This window comes from Bubalus kerabau, chromosome 2, assembly GCF_029407905.1.
Source record: "Bubalus kerabau isolate K-KA32 ecotype Philippines breed swamp buffalo chromosome 2, PCC_UOA_SB_1v2, whole genome shotgun sequence".
Taxonomy (NCBI): domain Eukaryota; kingdom Metazoa; phylum Chordata; class Mammalia; order Artiodactyla; family Bovidae; genus Bubalus; species Bubalus kerabau.
Window position 1 is genome coordinate 73,998,217 of NC_073625.1, and position 25,709 is coordinate 74,023,925.

Here is a 25,709-nt window from a genome sequence, read left to right on the forward strand (position 1 = left end):
CTCTTTCACCCTCATCAAGAAGCTCTTTAGTTCCTCTTCACTTTCTACCATTACAGTGGTATCATCTGCATATATTAGTTTGTTGATGTTTCTCCCAACAACCTTGATTCCAGTTTGTCATTCATCCAGCTCAACATTTCATATGATGTACTCTGCACGTAAGTTAAACAAACAGGGTGACAATATACAGCCTTGATGTACTCCTTTCCCAATTTGGAACTAGTCAGTTGCTCCATGTCCAGTTTTAATTGTTACTTCTTGACCTGCGTACACGTTTCTCAGGAGACAGGTTATGTGGTCTGGTATTCCTTTCTCTTTAAGAATTTCCCACCATTTTTCATGATCCATACAGTCAAATGCTTGAGCATAGTCAAGGAAGCAGAAGCAGATGTTTTTCTGGAATTCCTTAGCGTTCACTATGATCCTGTGAATGTTGGCAATTTGATTGCTGGTTCTTCTGCATTTTCTAAACCCAGTTTATACATCTAGAAGTTCTTAGTTCATGTACACTGAAGCCTGGCTTGAAAGATTTTGAGCATTACCATGCTAGCATGTGAAATGAATGCAATTGTATGGTATGTTGAAAATGTTCTTTTGCATTGCCCTTCTTTGGGACTGGAATCAAAACTGACATTTTCCATTTCTGTGGCCATTGCTGAGTTTTCCAAATTTGACATTTTGAGTGCAACAGTTTAACAGCATTATCTTTTAGAATTTTAAATAGCTCAGTTGGAATTCCATTCCCTCCACTAGCTTTGTTTATAGTAATGCTTGCTAAGGCTCATGTGACTTGACATTCCAGGATGCTTGTCTCTAGGTAAGTGACCACACCATCGTGGTTATCCAGTCATTAAGACTTTTATTGTACAGTTCTTCCATGTATTCTTGCCACTTCATCTTAATCTCTTCTGCTTCTGTTAGGTCTATCCAATTTCTGTTGTTTATTGTGCCCATCCTTGCATAAAATGTTCCCTTGACGCCTCCATTTTCCTGAAGAGATCTCTAGTCTTTCCCATTCTATTGTTTCCCCCTATTTCTTTGCATTGTTCATTTAAGAAGGCCTTCTTATCTTTCCTTGCTAGTCCCTGGAAGTCTGTATTCAGTTGGGTATATCTTTCCCTTTCTCCTTTGCTTTTTACTTCTTTTCTTTCCTCAGCTATTTGTGAAGCCTCCTCAGATAATGGCTTTACCTTCTTGCATTTCTTTTTCTTTGGGATGGTTTTGGTCACTAATTCCTGTACAATATTAGGAACAAATATTTGAAGAGCTAAGGAAAATAAAGCAAAGTCATTGATGTGGTAAAAGGTTTTGTATATCCCCACAATTGAAGAGGTTCAGGCTGGCTTGAGCCAATGAGCATGGAGGAGCATAGTATGAATTAAGGTCAAAATGCCAGGTCAAGGCAAGATGATGTAGTTGGATGCAGACTTTGAGAAAGAATTTTATTTCTATTCTAAGCACATTTATAAACCACTGGAGAAATTTTAGCAGGAGAAAGACATGGTACTATTTACATATTAAAAAGTTGAAGGGCTGAATGAAAAAAAAAATGTAACTACATTACTCTGTATAATGTAGCTATTTATACTGAAGAAAGGGCTTCACAGGTGATGCAGTGATAAAGAATCTGCTCCCATTGCAGGAAACACAGGTCCAATTCCTAGATCAGGAAGATCCCCTTGAGATGGAAATGGCAACCCACTCCAATATTCTTGCTTGGTAAATCCTTTGGATAGAGGAGTCAGGTGGGCTACAGTCCATGGGGTCACAAAAATATCTGACATTACTTAGGGACCAAACAACAACAACAAGAACAACAAAGAAACTGTATAAACATTAGAAAAGGTAGCCAATAAGTATATGATGTGTGGGTTATTATATATATTTATAAAATTCGAAGTGATTAGATCATATATTATAAGGCAGTGAGGATGGAGATATAAGTTGAAGACTTAAATTGATTCATATGGATCATGGAATGCTTTGAATGTCTTGCTAAGAAATTTGACTGACAGGAAAGTAATGAAACGTTTTACACTTTTGAATGATATCATCAAATGTATAACTGGGAAAAATATGTTGGGTATAGGAAGACAAGAGATTTGAAAGAATGTCACCATTTTGTTAATTTTTATTCATTCACTTATGTGACACGTATTTATTGAGCACTGGTCTGGACACTGCAGATACAATTGTGAACCAATGAAATTCTCACCCAATGGAGTTCACATTCCAGTAGGAGATACAGAAAATAAACAAGTTCAAATGCAAATATAAAATCTTGCATAGTGTAAATGCAATGCTGAGCAATAAAATAGGCCAAATGTGGTGATGTCATTAAATTAGAAAACCTCTCTTAGTAAGTTAATTTTGAACAGAAAGGTAAATCTGCTATGGGAGGGAGTTATGATATGATATATGGAAGAATAAACACACATTTCTCAAACAAGTTGATCTTAGGACTCCTTTACTCTCTTAAAATTATCGAAGATCCCAAAGAACTTGTGTGTGAACCATATCTATTTCTAGCCTATGCCCATGTCTATGTTTACGTGTGTGCATGCTAAGTCATTTCAGTCGTGTTTGACTCTGTGCGACCCTATGAACTGTAGAGTTCCTCTGTACCACCAGACTTCTCTGTTCACGGAATGCTCCAGGAAAGAATACTGGAGTGGATTGCCATCACCTTCTCCAAGGGATCTTCCCAACTCAGGGATTGAACCCACATCTTTTATGTCTCCTGCATTGGCAGGCAGGATCTTTACCACTTGTGCCACTTGAGAAGCTAGTCTATGTCTATATCTGTATCTATATTTATTCCTATATGTATATTTGTATTATATATCTATATCAGGTCACATTGAGAATTAAAATTAATATCTAAAGTATTAATTCATTTAAAATAACAGCAAAATACATAACATTTTTAACATAAATCATTACTGTATTTTCCAAAACCAAAAAAAACTTTATGACAAAGAGTTTTATACTTTGCAAATTTCCTTAACTTCAGGCTAAGTAGATCCTATTTGGGTTCTAAAATTAGTTTTCACGACCAATATATTTCAATGTGCTGTTTAGATTGAAGCATATGAAGAAAATATGGCCTCGTGTAGATATGCAATTGGAAAGATGAATAATATTTTCATAATAATTTTAAGATACCTATGAATATTTAAAATTTTTTGCTGTCAATACTACATCACAACTGTTCAAACAACAATTTCTTAAAAGTTTGCTTGAATGTGGAATTTGAAAACACATCAGTGAGCTTTTCATATTCTGTTCCAATAAAATCCATTTCTATATTTTGTTTGTTGAATGGGTATTATATTCATATATAATATAATAATATCATGTACTGGCCATTTGGAAAATAATGATTAATTGAATTATAGTATTGGCAGATTTAATTATAAAATATCAAATAAAATTACATTTGTTATTCCCACCAACATCATAGTAAGCCTTTAAATAATGGGAAATTTGATATCAAGAAAAAATTCCCAAAATTCCAAAAGCATGAGATAAATATTTTGAATTTTTTTCTCTAAAGTGATAGACGGATTCACTCAGTCTTTTGAAAAAGTAGCTGTCAAGTCCAAATACCCATAGTTTTACAGATGTTCTCCGAACAAAATGGTATTCCATGGTAGTGGGGTAGGGGGCTAGTTTAGCTCACAATTCAAGCAATTGCCCAAATTGTTTTCCTTGAGACAATCGTTTTACTTTGGTATGCATCAGAAATACTTTACGTGTGTTTCCTGTTTTATCAAACAGAATATTAAAAAGATACCTACTCAAGAATCAATATTTAAATAATTTCTACTGTTTCATCAAGAACCTTTTAAAGTGGAACTCAAATTTTGTTTTCGTGAAGATTGAATGACTTAGTATAATTTGGTGGTGCTGCCTTGATTCCTGTTAAAATGTTCACTCATTAACCCCATTTAGTGCAAGTATTTGGAGAAGGCAATGGCACCCCACTCCAGTACTCTTGCCTGGAAAATCCCATGGATGGAGGAGCCTGGTAGGCTGCAGTTCATGGGGTTGCACAGAGTCGGACACGACTGAAGCAACTTAGCAGCAGCAGCAGCAGCAGCAGTGCAAGTATTAACATGACAGAAAAGGCAAATAGCATTGTAATATTGTTACGGAAATGTTTTGAACAGATTGATTCTCTGAAGTTTTCTTGCAGAGCCACAAGGATTACTTAGTTCTTGAGAAGCACTGGCACACATTTGATATTGAATTGAACAATTTGATACTGGATGAGGGATGAACAGCTATAACCCACTGCTTATCAGCAATTTTTTTTTTAGTCTTAATTTTATTTTATTTTTAAACTTTACAGTATTGTATTGGTTCTGCCATACATCGAAATGAATCCGCCACAGGCATACATGTGCTCCCCATCCTGAACCCTCTTCCCTCCTCCCTCCCCATACCATCCCTCTGGGTCGTCCCAGTGCACCAGCCCCAAGCATCCAGTATCATGCATGGAACCTGGACTGGTGACTCGTTTCATATATGATATTATACATATTTCAATGCCATTCTCCCAAATCATCCCACCCTCTCCCTCTCCCACAGAGTCCAAAAGACTGTTCTATACATCAGTGTCTCTTTTGCTGTCTCGTATACAGGGTTATCGTTACCATCTTTCTAAATTCCATTGTATAGATAGAAGGGATATTCTGAAATTAGAACAGAAACCAGAGAAAAAGCTATAAAGGCTTACATATAGTTATAAATTTGCAAATCATCTATCATATGCAGAGTTTCATTTCAAAAAGAGGCTAGTGCCCTAAAAGCTCTGGCTATGATAGGCATTCCAGTTAGTATCTGTTTTCCAATGTCTGCATATCACCTATAAGGTAGGATATCCAGTGACAGTAGTTTATAACACAATTAAGATATACATGTAGGAAAGCCTCACATTCCTGCCAGTTTGTTTTGGGAACTCTCTGGAATAGTTATTCTTACATATAGGTATCTACCCAATACACAGAGATGATTTTAATTGTTTCTAACTTGTCTCCTCATTCTTTATGTTTCTTTACCACTTCTAAAGACTTGAGTGGGCACAAATCAGCTTCCTCTCTTCAGAGATTTTAGGAGTCATTGAAGTGGCCATATAAATTTTAAAGGATCCTGGTAGAAGCCTAATATAGTTTATCACACACCACAAATTGGCAATCTACATTGTTCACATAAGATTCTGATAAAATAATACCTGGAAAATTTCCTATCACTGAAATAAAATGCCCTCTATGTTTACTCTATCAGATCTAGTCTCTTAAATCTATTTCTCACTTCCATTGTATAGTCATAAGGGATTTGATTTAGGCCATACCTGAATGGTCTAGTGGTTTTCCATACTTTTTCAATTTAAGTCTGAATTTGGCAATAAGGAGTTCATGATATGAGCCACAGTCAGCTCCTGGTCTTTTTTTGGCTGACTGTATAGAGCTTCTCCATCTTTGGCTGCAAAGAATATAATAAATCTGATTTTGGTGTTGACCATCTAGTGATGTCCATGTGCAGAGTCTTCTCTTGTGTTGCTGGAAGAGGGTGTTTGCTATGGCCAGTACTTTCTCTTGGCAGAACTCTATTAACCTTTGCCTTGCTTCATTCTGTACTCCAAGGCCAAATTTGCCTGTTCCTCGTGTTTCTTGACTTCCTACTTTTGCATTCCAGTCCCCTAAAATGAAAAGGACATCTTTTTGCAGTGTTATTTCTAGAAGGTCCTGTAGGTCTTCATAGAACTGTTCAACTTCAGCTTCTTCAGCATTACTGGCCGGGGCATAGACTTGGATTGGCATGATATTGAATGGTTTGCCTTGAAAACAAACAGAGATCATTCTGTTGTTTTTGAGATTGCATCCAAGTACTGCATTTCAGACTCTTTTGTTGACTATGATGGCTACTCCATTTCTTCCAAGGCATTCCTGCCCACAGGAGTAGATATAATGGTCATCTGAGTTAAACTCACCCATCCCAGTCCATTTTAGTTCGCTGATTACTAGAATGTCAATATTCATTCTTGTAATCTCCTGTTTGACCACTTCCAATTTGCCTTGATTCATTGACTCAACAATCCAGGTTCTGATTGCAATTTTGCTCTTTACAGCATAGGAACTTGCTTCTATCACAGTCCTATCCACAACTGGGTGTTCTTTTTGCTTTGGCTCCACCCCTTCATTCTTTCTGGAGATATTTCTCCACTGATCTCCAGTAGCATATTGGACACCTACCAACCTGGGGAGTTCATGACCTGGGAAGTTCGTGACATTGTAGAGGAGACAGGAATCAAGACCATCCCCAAGAAAAAAAAATGTAAAAAAGTAAAATGGCTGTCTGAGGAAGCCTTAAAAATAGCTGTGAACAGAAGAGAAGCAAAAAGCAAAGGAGAAAAGGAAAGATATACCCATTTCAATACAGAGTTCCAAAGAATTGCAAGGAGAGATAAGACAGCCTTCCTCAGTGATCAGTGCAAAGAAATAGAGGAAAACAATAAAATGGGAAAGACTAGAGATCACTTCAAGAAAATTAGAGAGACCAAGGGAATATTTCATGCAAAGATGGGCTCAATAAAGGACAGAAATGGTATGGACCTAACAGAAGCAGAATATTAAGAGGTGGCAAGACTACACAGAAGAACTGTACAAAAAGGATCTTCATGACCCATTACTAATCACGATGGGGTGATAACTCACACTCATCTAGTGCAAGACATCCTGGAATGTGAAGTCAAGTGGGCCTTAGGAAGCATCACTATGAACAAAGCTAGTGGAGGTGATGGAATTCCAGTTGAGCTATTTCAAATCCTGAAAGATGATGCTGTGAAAGTGCTGCACTCAGTATGCCATCAAATTTGGAAAACTCAGCAGTGGCCACAGGACTGGAAAAGGTCAGTTTTCATTCCAATCCCAAAGAAAGGAAATGCCAAAGAATGCTCAAACTACTGCACAACTGCACTCATCTCACACGCTTGTAGAGTAATGCTCAAAATTCTCCAAGCAAGGCTTCAGCAATATGTGAACCATGAACTTCCAGATATTCAAGCTGGTTTTAGAAAAGGCAGAGGAACCAGTGATCAAATCGCCAATATCTTCTGGATCATGGAAAAAGCAAGAGAGTTCCAGAAAAACATCTATTTCTGCTTTATTGACTATGCCAAAGCCTTTGACAGTGTGGATCACAATAAGCTATGGAAAATTCTGAAAGAGATGGGAATACAGACCATCTGACCTGCCTCTTGAGAAACCTGTATGCAGGTCAGGAAGCAACAGTTAGAACTGGAGATGGAACAACAGACTGGTTCCAAATAGAAAAAGGACTACGTCAAGGCTGTATATTGTCACCCTGCTTATTTAACTTTTATGCAGAGTACATCATGAGAAACGCTGGGCTGGAGGAAGCACAAGCTGGACTCAAGACTGCTGGGAGAAATATCAATAACCTCAGATATGCAGATGACACCACCTTTATGGCAGAAAGTAAAGAAGAACTAAAGAACCTCTTGATGAAAGTGAAAGAGAAGAGTGAAAAGCTGGCTTAAAGCTCAACATTCAGAAAACTAAGATCATGTCATCCGGTCCCATCACTTCATGGCAAATAGATGGGGAAACAGTGGCTGACTTTATTTTGGGGGCCTTAAAATCACTGCAGATTTTGATTGCAGCCATGAAATTAAAAGACACTTACTCCTTAGAAGGAAAGTTATGACCAACCTGGACCGCATATTAAAAAGCAGAGACATTACTTTGTCCACAAAGGTCTGTCTAGCCAAGGCTATGGTTTTCCAGTATCATGTATGGATGTGAGAGTTGGACTATAAAGAAAGCTGAGCGCCAAAGAATTGATGCTTTTGAACAGTGGTGTTGGAGAAGACTCTTGAGAGTCCCTTGGACTGCAAGGAGATCCAACCAGTCCATCCTAAAGCAGATCAGTCCTGGGTATACATTGGAATGGCTGATGTTGAAGCTGAAACTCCAATACTTTGACCACTTGATGCGAAGAGCTGGCTCATTGGAAAAGACCCTGATGCTGGGAAAAATTGAGGGCAGGAGGAGAAGGGGATGACAGAGGATGAGATGGTTGGATGGCATCATCAACTCAATGGACATGGGTTTGGTTGGACTCGGGGTGTTGGTGATGGACAGGGAGGCCTGGCGTGCTGCAGTTCATGGGGTCACAAAGAGTTGGACACAACTGAGTGACTGAACTGAACTATGGTTATTATCAAATATTTCTAGTGCCATGTGGATATGAATAACCTCATACTGTTTCCATACACACCAATATCTAGGTTAGTCCCAGATAGAAAAGGAAGTTGAAATGTGGTAGGTATATCCACAGACCTCCTTTGAATGGGTTGGCTCTGTTCTTAGTACTGCTGCTGCTGCTAAGTAGCTGCAGTCATGTCCGACTCTGTGCGACCCCATAGACGGCAGCCCACCAGGATCCCCCATCCCTGGGATTCTCCAGGCAAGAACACTGGAGTGGGCTGCCATTTCCTTCTCCAATGCATGAAAGTGAAAAGTGAAAGTGATGTCGTTCAGTCGTGTCTGACTCAGCGACCCCATGGACTGCAGCCTACCAGAATCCTCCATCCATAGGATTTTCCAGGCAATAGTACTGGAGTGGGATGCCATTGCCTTCTCCATGACTCTGTATTCTCCCCAAAGATATATTTTAGCTGAAAGAGAAAGGCTCTGTGGCCACAAAGAAAGCCCTTAATACCTCTACAAGTTTACTAGATCAAACTGACATCTCCTACCATTGTCTGCATTGAATGTTAGCTAATTAAAATTTAGACAAGTTCACATTAGATTCAGTGTGGAAACATTTTAAATGTGGCTAAAAGTTAAATTAACTCAAACTACCTAGTTTAAGTCATGAAAAGCCAAAACCTTAACCATATTACTTAAACTCTCATGAATATAATCACTGTATCTACTTCATAAAGTTGCTTTTGAGATTAAATGAATTAAAAATGGATAGAAGACATATAGCTCAAAAGTTTCTCTAGTCACACTGATCCCTTGATTTAAAAAGAATAAGAGCTTCCCCAGTGGCTCAGCAGGTAAAGAATCTGCCTGCAATGCAGGAGACAACAGAGACATGTGTTCAATCTCTGGGTCAGAAAGAAACCCTAGAGGAGGAAATGGCAACTCACTCCAGTATTCTTGCCTGAAAAATCCCATGGACAGAGTAGGCTAGTGGGCTACAGTCTAAAAGAATCACAAAGAGTCGAGTATGACTGAGTGATTAAACATTACAGAGGACAGTGCCTATCCCATAGTAACTGTTTAAAAGTTTTATTTTACTATTATTATTTATAATGAATAGTTTATTTATTTTATTTTATTTTGTTTTTAAACTTTACATAATTGTATTAGTTTTGCCAAATATATGTATACCTGTGGTGGATTCATTTTATAATGAATAGTTTAAATGTTGGTCTTCTTGCAAATTTAATTGTAGCATGCCTACATTTATACTTTAATTTTGCATATTAATTCATAATGAATATGAATTATCTACCCACATTATATAAGTAGTGTTTTTTTTTTTTCTTTCTAATTTAGCTTCTAGATTTTTGCCTTTGCCTGCAAATCCTGTGGCAAAAATTGTTCCATTCCAATTTCAAGTAGCTACAGTCCAGAACTGGAAGCATCTTCCTCAAAGAATTGTGGAGGAAAAAATATGTATAGCCTGGCCCCAAATTATAAATCTCCTTCCAAGACTATCATTAGCTGGAGAGATTGCATTTCACAAATAATTAAATCAAGCTTTGGAAGCATATTGTTTAATCTCTTTTACAAAAGAATACAAACCAAAGCCAAATCAAATAAAACCTTACAACCATCCTTTGGCTAGATCAAATTAAGGCTGAGAACCCTGTGAAATAAGAGTAATTGCTGGGCAGTGGGTATGTAGTTCATTATTAAAAAAAAATATGCAGCTATAATTGAATAAGGATGAAATAAGATTTTAATAAAGCACTGGCAATTTTTGGAGCTTAAAGATAATGGCTATCATTTCCCTTGTGTGTTGGATAGACATGTGTTTTTGGCAACCATGTTGAATTTTTGGCCAGGCCCTATTATAGCCATCCTTATCTACATTCCATACACAGAAATAGAAAAGAAAGAAAAATCCCAGTCTGCTGAGGCTGGAATAAATGCATTGTGCATCTGATATAGTTCATTCATCTATTGAAAAAAAATTCTAGCCATTCACCTGCTTGCAGTGAAAAAAGACTTATGTTCAGTTGTGAAATTAATTTCTACAAAAATGGCAAGATTCTTTTCACTAGCAGACTATTCTTTGTTAAGATGAATAGTAAAACTAAACAAACACAAAAAAGCACAAGGAGAAAAGAGAAGAAATGTATCTTAACAAAGTGATACATATATCCCACAAAACAACTTGTTTTCATGTGGTGAGTATTATCTATGGGTGAGATATTTTAAACTAATTCAAAGAACATGGCATTTGAACACTAGAATATTTTAAAGAATTCAAAAAGATTGATTTTGGAGGTGAAGAAGGAATAAGAAGTTAATGTTGAGAGTATTTAAAATGTACATTCTCTTGTATATATGTATTTATGCATAGGCATTATACTATAATAATGTATGTGAATATTCTTTCCTTAATTTATTATATATTTTGACTGAATACTAATTATTTCCTCACAGGATGGTTATCATTTATGGAGAAAGTAACCTTCAATTCTGTTATTGATTAGAGATTGATGAAGATCATCAAAGAGAAAGAAATTCTTTCAAGTGACAGGAAACAGGAGAAAGTTTCTTACTAATGATAAGAGTTCTTAATGAGAGTATTTAATTCATGTAACTCTATTAAGAAGATCTTTCGTATATTTCCATTTATTTATGAAGAGTTCTCAGTGTGACAGAGTGCTAAACACATCTGAAGAAAATTAGAGGCATAGTTAGGATGTAGGAGAGCCAATATCATAATGAGAGAATGAATAAATTAAAAAGTCTTAATGATAGAAACCAAATAAAGCACACACGTATACACATACACACACACATTTCTGTAACTATGACCTAGTTATGTTTCTTTTTAAAAAGATCAATATTTTGATGTCTTGGGTGATTATTCTGTGTGCTTAAATTTTAATTGGCAATGAACTTTAACTATAATTATTAAAACTCTGAAAAATATATATTTTCCTTTTCCTCAAAATGTGAACAATGGCTGGCTTAATTTATACATTCGTGGAAAAGTGCTATTGGGTTAAGTATTTTTTAAGTAAATATGCAAAGTTAGTACCTTCTAGCAAAATCATACCTGTATATTCTAGCTAAGTAAATTATATTTACAAAATTAATTAAATATCTAGCCTTTTAGAGCATCTAAAATGTTTATCACAATAACTTTTAAAGGTAAAAAAATAAATATATCTTTATACATTGTATTTTGTTATCTCTGACAAAAGAGATTTAAGTCAGATAAAGTATTTCTTCAGGAGTTCCTTTCCAGTATTCTGTTATCAGTTAAATATTAATTATCCAGAGTCAAATTGTTCATTTCTTTATCCAATATATATTTATTATGCTGCTTACTAAGTAGTAATCAACATGCTGCATTCACAGGAAAAAACTAAGATTTTGCCTCTACCTCCAAAACACCCACAGTATGGAATAGGATTTATGGATTATCAATGATTTTGTTGGAGTTACATAATTTCTTTGCTCTTCCTTTAGCTACCTACTTTCCTGATTGCTAATTTTTCTCCATGAAGACCAAAGAGGGAAAGGTAAGTGTTGATGTACCAGAAAATGTAACACTTAAGGTGTATCAGATGCTGTGTGTAAATAGTAATGTTATCTGCTGTTTATGTATTCTTCCCCATTAAATGTTGAAAACAGAGGGTAGGTGAGTAGAGGAGAAAGAACCTAACCACAAGAGATTAAAGTAAATGACTTTAGTAGAAAGCAAAAGAAAACAAAAATAAAAACAAAAAAGAGAAAAAATAACAACAAAAAAATGTATTGGACAGAAGAAAAGGAACTGACCTAAACAAAAGAATATACATATGAATATGTAAGATGAATAGATATGTAATACATAATATGTAAATATATATAATTTAGAAAACAAGTAACAAAACAATGTATTTGTTAAATTAAAAAAAAAATGAGTAACTTGTTTTATAAGTGTTGTCTGAATGTTGTAGGAATGGGGACTCTTTCTTGGGCCTGATAGTGGGCTCTTGTCTAACATTCAACAATGAATTGCTAGAGGAAACGCATGTGTTGATGAAGCAAGAGACTTAATTAAGAAGGGGAACCTGGGTTAAGAGCTGGAGAGTAAGGGAAACAGCAGGATTGTTCTGCCATGTGGCTCAAATTCTCAGGTTTTATGGTGATTGGGCTAGTTTCTGGGTTGTCCCTAGCCTGTCATTCTGACTCAGGGTCCTTTCTGGTGGCATATACATTGATCAGTCAAGATGGATTCCAGCGAGGAGGATTCTGGAAGGTCAGTAGGACATGTGGTGTCTCCTTTTGACTTTTTCTGAATTCTTGTGGTTGGTGGTAACTTGTTAGTTCTATGCTTCCTACAATGATCTCCTATTGTAAAATAACTCATGCAGATGGTTACTATGGTGCCTGGCCAGGGTGGGTGGTTTCAGTCAACGTTTTTTCTAAAATGGAGATTAGAATATTTAGACTAATTTGAAGAGCTGGGTAAATGGAAAATGGAAATTAAGAAACAAAAATTCAGAATTGTTAGTGTACTAAACAAGGATGAAGTTTTCACACTTCAAAGTAGAGTAGAAAGACAGAGTGAGAGCTAAAAAGAGCTTTTGATTTATAGATAGTGGATACATATATGCATTCTTTTCTGTTGAATGACATTCTATCATTCAATTTTTATAATTTGCTATTTTTAGTTTGCCCTCTAAATTAAGTAGACTACTATATGTTACATATTCTATTAAGAATCTGAATCTACTTATTATTAAATGATTTAGAATAACTAACAACAATATTTCAAAAGTACTATCTTGGATATATGTTCTCAAATTCACTTTTTTTATAAAATGGAAAGATATGGAATTCATATTTGCATATCAGATTTTAAAAGTGTTTACAAACCACATTTTGGCCAATGAAATTCAGAGAGAAAGATAGTGGCAATAATTCTCCATCACATGCACTGTTGAAAAGATAACTAGATAAAACCACAGAGTGAACCAGGAACATCAAATAATTCTCAGTAAAAAACATTTTATAGCTTTTAAAAATGCTTTAAGAAAGATCTTCCAAGTTAGAGATAAAATATTTAATGCTTTCACATTGTGATGGACAGGTCCTGTTCAGTTCAGTTCAGTCACTCAGTCATGTCCAACTCTTTGTGACCTCATGGACTGGAGCACGCCAGGCTTCCCTGTCTATCACTAACTCCTGGAGCTTGCTCAAGCTCATATCCATCGAGTTGGTGATGCCATCCAACCATCTCATCCTCTGTCGTCCCCATTTTCTCCTGCATTCAATCTTTCCCAGCCTCAGGGTCTTTTCAAATGAGTCAGTTCATCGCATCAGGTGGCCAAAGTATTGGAGTTTCAGCTTCAGCATCCGTCCTTTCAATGAGCATTCAGAACTCATTTCCTTTAGGATTGACTGGTTTGATCTTGCAGTCCAAGGGACTCTGAACAGTCTTCTCCAACACCACAGTTCAAAAGCATCAATTCTTCAGTGCTCAGCTTTCTTCACAGTCCAACTCTCACATCCATACATGACTACTGGAAAAACCATAGCTTTGACTAGACAGACCTTTGTCAGCAAACTAATGTCTCTGCTTTTTAATATGCTGTCTAGGTTGGTCATAGCTTTTCTATCGAGGAGCAAGCATGTTTTAATTTCATGGCTGCAGTCACTATCTGCAGTGATTTTGGAGCCCCCCAAAATAGTCTGTCACTATTTCCATTGTTCCCCTGCCTATTTGCCATGAAGTGATGGGACTGGATGACATGATCTTTGTTTTTTGAATTTTGAGTTTTAAGCCAGGTTTTTCACTCTCCTCTTTCACTTTCATCAAGAGGCTCTTTAGTTCCTCTTCACTTTTTGCCATTACGGTAGTGTCATCTGAATATTTGAGGTTATTGGTATGTCTCTTGGCAATCTTGTTTCCAGCTTTTGCTTCATCCAACCCAAAATTTTGCAAGATGTACTTTGCACATAAGTTAAATAAACATGTTTCTACATTGTGATGTGGTCAGTCCTGTTAGCCTCCCAAAGGTCTAATTTCTCTTCCAAAGCACTCAGCTGGATTGCATATCCCAGTTTCCTTAGCATTTAAATGTGGCTCAGGGCCTGCATGTGTGCTCAGTCGTGCCCAACTCTTTGAGACCCCGTGGACTGTAGCCCACCAGGCTCCTCTATCTGTGAGATTTTCCAGGCAAGAATACTGGAATGTATTGCCATTTCCTCCTCCAGGACATCTTCCCACCCCAGGGATCAAACCAAAGTCTGTGCCGAGATCTCATGAATAGAATATGAGCACTATGATGTGGATCATGTCCAAGACAGTGTTTCTGAAAAATGTTTTATACTATCATCTTTGTACTCTTCTGGTGAGAGGTGCCCCAGTGATAATGAGGCCATGGTGGTAGCAGAATCAAAGATGAAGTTGTCTGACTCTATGAATATTAAGTGGCAGAAAACTACCCACAAACCAAGGACAACTCCCTGCATGCTCTGTATCAAGAAATAAAGTTACATTATGGTTAAATCATTAAACACAGGGCTTATCGGTGCCAAAAGCTAAAATAATTCTAACATGGTGAGTCTATAACCTCATAGTTTAACTATTAGTCTTTCTTTTGAAAATTAGCTTATAATCAAGAAATCAGGAAAACCAATTCATACACATTCTTATTGAATCTAATTCATATGTTCAAATGTTCCTCTATTACAATGTGTGACAGGCACATTGTGACACATATTAAATTGAAATATAGGAAATTCCCACTTTTTGTAGACCAGAGTAGTTGAACATAGGCAGTTTCATATGGTTCAATCTTATACTTGAGTTTATATAAAGTATGTTTTGATATTAATATGGAAAGCACAGACCAAATTTAGAATTCAACTTTTCATATTGTAGAATACAAACAAATACCAATTGGGAGTTCAACACTTTAAATTCCAGAACTCTTAACATAGGATTTTTTTTTTTTCCTTGAAATAATTTACTATGGCTTCCAGTTCAAAAATCACTGTATTAAAAAATGTGTTCATTGAATCTTAGTTTTCCTCTTAGAGCCATAATTTTTCCTAACTTCATAAACAGTGCCTCATTGAGTCAAAATGGAATTTTCCTTCAATGATAACTCACATATCTACCACTATATTGATAGACACTTCTGTCTCATTACAGAAACTCTTCCCTTTCCTTGATTCCCTCTCACCAAATTTGAATTAATATCCAACAATTACAAAGGAATGAATTCCTTTTCATACACATAGAATTTTCTCTTTGTTTCACTCAGTCATGATTTCAGGCCAACAACCTCAGACTGTACCCTAATTGTTTCTCTTATTTACAAACACTATTTCTCCAAACCCATTCCTGCTTCTGACAATATCAAGATATTATAATTATTTTATTTTTAAGATACCTGGATATACTTATGGGTTATAATTCTGCCTTCTTTACAGATGGTAAAGTAGCAAGAAGAAAATACTCCTAATTATAAAAGATCGTTGCTAAGGAAGGCTGTAGAGTATCGCAATTAAAACACAGTCTAGTATCATGCATCGAACCTGGACTGGCAACTCCTTTCATACATGATATTTTACATGTTTCAATGCCATTCTCCCAAATCTTCCCACCCTCGGATGCTTGGGGCTGGTGCACTGGGACGACCCAGAGGGATGGAATGGGGAGGGAGGAGGGAGGAGGGTTCAGGATGGGGAACACATGTATACCTGTGGCGGATTCATTTTGATATTTGGCAAAACTAATACAGTTATGTAAAGTTTAAAAATAAAATAAAATTAAAAAAATAATAATAAAATAAAATAAAATAAGAAAAAAAAAACAAAAAACACAGTCTAAGTATAACGAAGTTTAGACTGCCTGAACTTGAATGCTGGTTATTTCTCTACAGTGACATTTTGACCTTAAGCATATTATTTAGCCTTATAAAAATTATGCTAATATTTAAATGAATTAATTCTGGTAAAGCACTTAGAACAGTGCTTTTCAAATAGCAAACAGTCTGAGTTATCTTATTGTTATCATACTAATAGATATGCTTTGGCCAGTTAAATACTATTTGATTGATTTTGTAGAACTCTTGATCTCTTTTCTTAATTCTTATTAAGTCAAACAATATTTGTTTCAATTCATCCAAACATAACCTTTGACTTGATAAAGAAAGCTTTTAGTGAAAGATCTTTTTTTCTGGGGATCTAGGTAGATTGAGTCAACAGTCTAGCAGCCTTTATTCTCAGAAGAGAGGATGCTTAAACTTCAGGAAGGGAGTTTCAGGTTTGATAGCTTTGTGACCTGAAGGAACTCTTCTTCCTTATTCCATTAAGCCTTGCTAAAGCAAACCCATCCTCTGTCAGGCACCCCGATACTTAAACACTCCCAGTAACATCTCTTCTCTTTACCTCCCCATACCCTCTTCTCTTTCCAACTTCAGTTCACTTTTGTTTACATTCACGTACCTATTAAGGCATCTTTATACAGATGATATAGTTACCAATCTATTTACTCTTTGCAACTTCATGCAAAGGTTAGGATGGCAGCTCTGAACAGGTATATATTTTCAATATATTTTGTAGACTGATTATTGACTTAAATGTTTTTCTCTCATTTTAAGGTCATTGTCTCACATTAGAAAATTTTACATATAAATATTTTGGAACCTAAAAATATGTAATGCAATATATATTTTAAATATATAACATATATTTAAATAAATATATTTATATATACACATATATGATGCTAACAAATTGACTTTTAAACCAAGTTTAAATTTTATTAAAAATCTATAGTTTTTTTTTCTTTTACTTCTGTACATTGTTATTGTGTAACAGTGTTGGAAGATAATTTAACTACTCATCCCTTCAGAATGGCTTGGGGGCCTTAGTAATAATATTCAGTATATGCATTGCATTTAAATAAAGCAGTCATAATTTTCATCATGCCAAAATGATATTAAACTTCCTTGAAGAGAAAAGGGAGGTGTAGCTAAATCTTCTATTAAGTGGCTGAAATCTTATGGGTTAGAATTGGATAAACCTGGTTTTGAATCTGAGAATACTCACTTACAAACTGGCAAGTTCATTCAACTGAAAATCGGGGATACCAATACCAACCTTTTTGGCTTGTTAAGTGGATTAAGTGATATAAATTGGTTAAAAATGATAATAGCTAGCATTTTTATTACAGTCAAAGAAAAGTGCTCTCTTCCATATCAGCCTTAGGAAAGCACTGTTCTCAGCTTAGCATTTCACTTCATTTCTGATGAATCGTTTCAATCGTCATATTGGCACCAGGGTTGTTTTCATTAGGACAGAGCCCCATCTTTTTATATCAGGGCATCCCACTGTGGCTAGGTCATTATTTAACCATGACAAAAGTTTGAAAATTATTAGCATGTGGGACTCGGGCCACCACATTTTGCTTTAGCCATTACTAGTGGTTTGTTGATGCTAATATATGGCACCCTGCAGTGATTTTTTTCTCCTTTACTCTTTGACTTTCTCTTTTGTAACATTTCACATGCGGAGCTGGAGTGATTAATATTTTATGCCGTTGTTCTTATGTGCAGCATGATACTGCGGATTCCATTCAACTCTCCGGTAGCTCTGCTACCCCTGAAAGGTAACTAATAGCTCGAGCTGAGCCTCTCATGGCTCTGGGAGGTCTCCTGCGAAAATGAAACAGACAATATCTTGTCACATCATAAATTTATAAGGAGTTAATTAAAGGCTTTCCTTTGCATCTTAAACACATTCAGAGTCCCATATCACAAAGAATGATTACTGTTTAATTACCAATGGCTTGTAAAAATTTGCTGCTCAAAGTGTATTTTAATGTCAGGCTGATTATTAGTACAAATGGAAAACTGCCTGGAAAATGTCCAAAGAATATAAACTTGCACCAAACTATGTGCATATATTTTTCTCCTAATTATTTGTGTAGAGACATAGCATTTAATTTTAAAACTTTTGAAACTGTCATAAGTATCTATGACTTTATTTTAGCACATTAAAGTATAAGACTGAATATTCATTTATTATATGCTTTGTCATTTCTTAGTATACTCTATTAATTACCATTTTTGCCATTTTATGTTATTTAAAAATAAATACATGTTCTACAACTATGCTGCTGGAGGATATTGTTCAGTTTTTAGAGACTTCCAAGAAATTCTGTGGCGGCATAGGTTTCAGTTCTGATACAGGACAGTGTCAATTATTATATATTTTATTAGGAAGGGAACATGATATAAATCAGATTGTAACACAATTCAGAAAACAAATTTTAAGAGGGAATTTTAAAAGTGAGTTTAAATTAATCTGGAAGAAATTTACCCTAAAAGACACTTGGATGATCCCTGTTAGATAAATTATTTCCACTAATGTATAATGGATACTCCATTTAAATGCTCTTAATAGAAGCCCTGAAGCTGTTTATAGTGATCTCAATAGATAACGACTCTTCCACTGACAAGTAAATAATCAAAATTGTAATAAGTAACTATGAGGCATGGTAAAGTTATTAGGTAATATAAACAGGCTTTTTTTTTTCAGGATCAGATCATTGATTTTTCAGATGTATATGTTTATTTGACCAGGCCACTATTGGCAGCTGATAACTTACACAGAAGATTGAGGGTAAAATATATCCCTAAGTTCATTTTGATTTTACACAATTTATTCATTTATTTATTTTTTACTAAGGGTGAAGAGGAACTCAATAGCCTCTTGATGAAAGTGAAAGAGGAGAGTGAAAAAGTTGGCTTAAAGCTCAACATTCAGAAAACGAAGATCATGGCATCCGGTCCCATCACTTCATGGGAAATAGATGGGGAAACAGTGGAAACAGTGTCAGACTTTATTTTTCTGGGCTCCAAAATCACTACAGACGGTGACTGCAGCCATGAAATTAAACCACGCTTACTCCTTGGAAGGAAAGTTATGACCAACCTAGATAGCATATTCAAAAGCAGAGACATTAATTTGCCAACAAAGGTTCATCTAGTCAAGGCTATGGTCTTTCCTGTGGTCATGTATGGATGTGAGAGTTGGACTGTGAAGAAGGCTGAGCCCCAAAGAATTGACGCTTTTGAACTGTGGTGTTGGATAAGACTCTTGAGAGTCCCTTGGACTGCATGGAGATCCAACCAGTCCATTCTGAAGGAGATCAGCCCTGGGATTTCTTTGGAAGGAATGATGCTAAAGCTGAAACTCCAGTACTTTGGCCACCTCATGTGAAAAGTTGATTCATTGGAAAAGACCCTGATGCTGGGAGGGATTGGAGGCAGGAGGAGAAGGGGATGACAGAGGATGAGATGGCTGGATGGCATCACTGACTCGATGGACGTGAGTCTGACTGAACTCCGGGAGTTGGTGATAGACAGGGAGGCCTGGCGTGCTGTGATTCATGGGGTCGCAGAATCGACACTACTGAGCGACTGATCTGATCTGATCGGATCTGAAGGGTAAAATATCGAATCTGGAAAAATGTCTTTTTGTTACAACGAAATTCTTAAAAGATAGATAATATTGTTAGAGGTAATAAAGTTTTTTTGTTTTTTAACTTATTTAATCATAATATATTTTCACTTCCTGTTTTTAGTTAATTCTAATGATAGGAATGTAAATTTTTTGACAATTCAGACCCTTTGCAGCTTTCACTGAACAAAATCTGTCTATATTTGGAGATAGCAAATGGAGAACAACTCACATTTTAATTGCATTCATTTATATTGTGTTGGCCTAAAGGTTCATTTGGATTTTTCCATAAATGAACCTTTCACCAACCCAATATTTATGAGTTCTGTTCTCTCAGTCTTCCTTGTGACCATGTGTAGACACGTGACTTAGGCCCTCATTCATCTACACTAGCCTGTTTTTCAGCAGAACAATGTAAGAAGAAAATGATGTACAGAAATTTTCTTCTAGAAATTCTGGGAGACTCTAAACTTTCAGACACAATGGTGTTGGTGGTCTAAGAGTAAGGGAGATGCATAGCATCCATATTAAGGAACATGATCACTGGTAACTTAGCTATAGCCATTCAGGTATCGTTTGAACATTGATCCTGGCTGTGTAAGTGTTGTATTTGACTCCATATCCTGCAGAGATTTAGTGAGCTATCAAATATTCTTTGATAAATTAATTTTTTCTGTCATTCTCTTCAACTGGCAATTTTAGATTCTGCCAGTGACCAAGAAGTTTTTATGGTCATTTATATGATACCTAAAAATGGGCAGTTAATAGGTTACTTACAATGTTAATTGTAAGTAAATGTCACTATGTTTGAAATGATTAAACCCACATGTCCTTATTAGTAATTAAATTTATTTCATTTTTTTACATATTTGCATTTTTAAAATTTTAGAACTACTCTTTGTAAACCTCTTTGCTAATTTTTTACAAATTGTACTAGTACACCTTAACCTGGATTTATGATAACTAGTTGGGGTTTGATTTGGTAGACAGGTCTAGGGAAAGCCTGAGAGCAGAAGAAATGTGATGTATGGTGGGATTTTTTAATTAAAGCATCAAAAACCCATTTCATTTCCTTCACAATTTTGTTGAACACTTAAAAAATCACATCTACTTACTGTACATTTTTCTCTTATAGGTTGTACTTACATATTTTGTTAATTTTGTGTCCATTTTATATAGCTATTAGAATTCTCATGGAAAACTGAATATATACAAGATGCAAAAGCGTATGCTAAGGTATGTTAATCATTTAACCTTTATAACAATCTCATGAGATATGAGTATTACAGTTTGATAGAAGAGAACTCACAGTATTTAATGACTTGTTGATATATGAAAGGTGATAAACCTTGGAGTCTGGATTCAAACCCAGGCTTGTTTGCCTGAAAATTCATGTTTATACCCACCATATCTTTTGCTGTAATGGTATGCTGCTGCTACTGCTAAGTCACTTCAGTCATGTCCGACTCTGTGCGACCCCAGAGATGGCAGCCCACCAGGCTCCCCCGTCGCTGGGATTCTCCAGGCAAGAACACTGGAGTGGGTTGCCATTTCCTTCTCCAATGCATGACAGTGAAAAGTGAAAGTGAAGTTGCTCAGTCGTGTCTGACTCTTAGCGACCCCATGGACTGCAGCCTACCATGCTTCTCCATCCTTGGGATTTGCCAGGCAGGAATACTGGAGTGGGTTGCCATTGCCTTCTCCGTGTGATGTTATACTGTAATTTTATTACTCAGTTGGTTGCTAAAGGAGTTTTCCAAATCTATCGGTGACAAATTCTTAAAGATACCTAGATTTTATTTTCCCAAGTGACTGCCTCAAATGTTCAGATCATCAGGGTACTATGTTAGGTCTAGAACCCATGATACTGTGCTAAAAGTAATCCAATAAAGTAAGACTTGGACTAAATGTATGGGCTAAATCTGGATGCATACTTGTCTTTTTTTTTTTAATTTTATTTTATTTTTAAACTTTACAAAATTGTATTAGTTTTGCCAAATATCAAAATGAATCCGCCACAGGTATACATGTGTTCCCCATCCTGAACCCTCCTCCCTCCTCCCTCCCCATACCATCCCTCTGGGTCGTCCCAGTGCACCAGCCCCAGGCATCCAGCATTGTACATCGAACCTGGACTGGCAACTCGCCTCATACATGACATTACACATGCTTCAATGCCATTCTCCCAAATCTTCCCACCCTCTCCCTCTCCCATTGGTTCTATTATAGAGGACTTTAGAAATAAATGTTTAGTTAATTCTGTGTTTTAATATGTAGAGGAGAAAAACTAATAATCATATGCACATAAACCCAAAATTGATAGTCCAATTCCTGAACTATTACTTAAATTTTATATCTAAACACCCATTGGACAAATTATAATATACTGAATAATGACCTCACCCCACTCCCCTACCAAAGTTATGTCCACATCCTAAAACTCAGAATCTATAAATATGACCTTACTTGGAAAAAGTATTTTTGTAGATGTGATTAAAGATCTAGAATTGACATATGCCTTGGATTATCAGGTCCAACCCTAAACCCAGTGACAAATTTCCTTTTGAGAGACAAGAGGAAGAGAGACAAATGGAAGAGAAGGTGTGGAATGAAAATGAAATGGACTGAAAAGATGTGGGCAGATATTGAAGTTAAGAGCCACAAGCTAAGGAATGCCTGAGCCACCAGAGGCCATGCAAAGGTGAAGTGATTCTCCCTTAAAACCCGTGGAGAAAGCACAAACTCACCAACAACTTGATTTAGGACTTCTGGCCTCCAGAAGTCCTAGGAAATGTCAGCCCTAGGAAATGAATACATTTGTCTTTTTACATTTTCTGCCTTCTCAAATGTAATATATATACATGCACTTATTTTCAAATGTAATATATATAAATGCACTTATCATTCTTTCTTGCACACTTTTTTTTTTCTTTTAAATTGGGGTAGAGTTGCCTTACAATGTTGTGTCAGTTTCTGCTGTACAATGAAGCAAATCATTAATATATAGATACATATCCCTTCCCTCTTGGACCTCCTTCCCATCCCCCTCCATCCCACACATCTAGGTCATCTTAGAACACTGAGCTGAGCTCCTTGCACTATAGAGCAGCTTCCTATGAACACTTCATTATTAATCTGTCTGTTAAGTCACAAGGTTTAAAGCTTTAGAGATATTTGGCTCCTCTATTATTTCATCACTTCTTTTATCTATCTGTACTTGCTTCCTTTTGCAAGTTTTCTTTTTTTATTTTTTGCTTTGTAATATTTAAAAAAGAAAAAAAAAAGATGAGTGAATGGAAAACTCCGTTAAATAGACTTGGGAGACCTGAAGCAGAGCTCTCGTAACCTGTCATCATAGCAGAGCCCAAGAAGAAGCAGAAAGACTTCTCTTCTTCCTGCCAAGGACTCAGTGTGAAAAGCCATGGACTGTTTCTTTACTACAGCCCTCCCGACTTCCTTTCCTCTCTACAAAAGTGTTCTCCTTCCTTCGTCCCCCGGAAACTTTCACTTTGCTCTCCATGGTTGCAGACCCCAAAGTGCAACACTCTGCTCATCCCATCTTTGCTGGATAAACATCTGGAAGTCAGTTTGTTTCATATCAACATTATTATGTACTAATCATTGTAAAAGATGCCAGGGATGCAGTATTGTAAGAGAAATAGAATCTCAGACCTCACAGAATATTCAGTTTAATATATTCCTTTAACCAATAATTACATAAATAATAAGTCCTGATATTTGGAATCTGAGGAATAGGTTTCCCATCCTCAAGTCAGCCTCATTATCACCCACAGGATGCTGACATCCTGCTCTTCCATAGAGACTGGGCAAAGGAGAGCGTAGACAGAAGCAACTAAAAGTGAATGAATGAAATAAAGAGGAGCGGGTATCTAGTGTAGAAAGCTTCTTTGAAGAATTTGGTGAGCAAAGTAAAAGGAGGGGAAAACACAGATTTAAGAAACTAAGTCCTACTTCACTTGGGGCCTTCCTCAAAGAGAGAAACTTACAGGAGTTCTGAGGAACAGTCAAGTAATACATAGTCTGTGCTTATGTCAGATTGGTCTGGTAGCAAAACTTGACCTGAACTTACCTACATGTATTCATCTCTCTCTGTGTGTGGTATATGCTATATATATGGGGTTTCCCAGGTGGCACAGTGGTAAAGAATCCACCTGCCCATGCAGGAGATACAAGATACGTCAGTTCAATCTATGGATTGGGAAGATCCCCTGGAGTAGAATGGCAGCTGGCTCCAGTATTCTTGTCTGGAAAATTCCCATGTACAGAGGAGCTGGGCAGGCTAAATTCCATGGGGTCACAAAGAGTAGCACATGACTGAGTGACTGAATACATATACATACACAAATATTTGTATATGTGTGTAGGTGTGCATTCATAACTTTTTAAAATTTCTTACCCTAGGTGAATGTACATGTTGTTTCATAAAAGTTAATATATTTTTATTATGGAATAACCCTAAGACTGTATTGGTGATGCTACATAAAATATGATATAAATATACTTTTATCTTTTTAAAATTTGGAAAGCCATATATTTCAAAGCCCATCTGGACTTGTGGCAGCTTAAAAAACAGAAGTAAATATGTTGGACATTTTCCCTTTCAAAAGTTTGATAGTGTATAGCTCCATAGAAAACAAAAACAGAAGTTTGCAAATGAAGCTGTCATTAAACATAGTATAGCTTTCTTTAGGACCAATGACATAGGAAGACATTGAATACTTCAGAATGTAATAAGAAAAAAAGCAATAAATGCCTTAGGATCAACCTTTGAGAACTGATATGCATCTTAGGGAAATAGATGGGGAAACAGTGGAAACAGTGTCAGACTTTATTTTTCTGGGCTCCAAAATCACTGCAGATGGTGAATTGCAGCCATGAAATTAAAAGACGCTTACTCCTTGGAAGGAAAGTTATGATCAACCTAGATAGCATATTGAAAAGCAGAGACATTACTTTGCCAACAAAGGTTCATCTAGTCAAGTCTATGGTTTCTCCTGTGGTCGTGTATGGATGTGAGAGTTGGACTGTGAAGAAGGCTGAGCGCCGAAGAATTGATGCTTTTGAACTGTGGTGTTGGAGAAGACTCTTGAGAGTCCCTTGCACTGCAAGGAGATCCAACCAGTCCATTCTGAAGGAGATGAGCCCTGGGATTTCTTTGGAAGGAATGATGCTAAAGCTGAAACTCCAGTACTTTGGCCACCTCATGCCAAGAGTTGACTCATTGGGAAAGACTCTGATGCTGGGAGGGATTGGGGGCAGGAGGAGAAGGGGACGCCAGAGGATGAGATGGCTGGATGGCATCACTGACTCGATGGACATGAGTTTGAGTGAACTCCGGGAGTTGGTGATGGACAGGGAGGCCTGGCGTGCTGCGATTCATGGGGTCGCAAAGAGTCGGACACGACTGAGCTACTGATCTGATCTGATCAACCCAAAACGATGGGAAAGGCAGGAACTCTGAGGTTCTGGGCCTCTCTGACCAAGTGGATTCTTCACTACCTGACTGCTACTTAAGTCAACAAAATTGTTTAGTCTCAATGGAGGCAATAGGGAGGTACACTGAATAACTTGAATTCTGGATTGTGAAGACATTTCATAGAGTCTCCAAATGCAAGAATGATTAGGCTCTTAGCCTTGGACAGTTTTGTTTAATCAATATTGTTGCTGTGGAATTGTTAACAGTTCTCCCTTTCATCCACAAAAGCATCTTGACATATAATAATGTACATGTTTTTAAGGGCTGAGGCATGTTGCCCCAAAATTTGTATGTTGAAGCTCTAAGCTCAGTGCATTACAGTGTTTAGAACTGGAAGCTTTGTAAAGGGGTGAGTAATTAAAAATGAGGATATTATAATGATCCCATATGACTTGTGTCCTTATAAGAATAATTTTGGACACCCATATACAGCATGGATGTGCCTGCCCCAAGGAAAGACCATG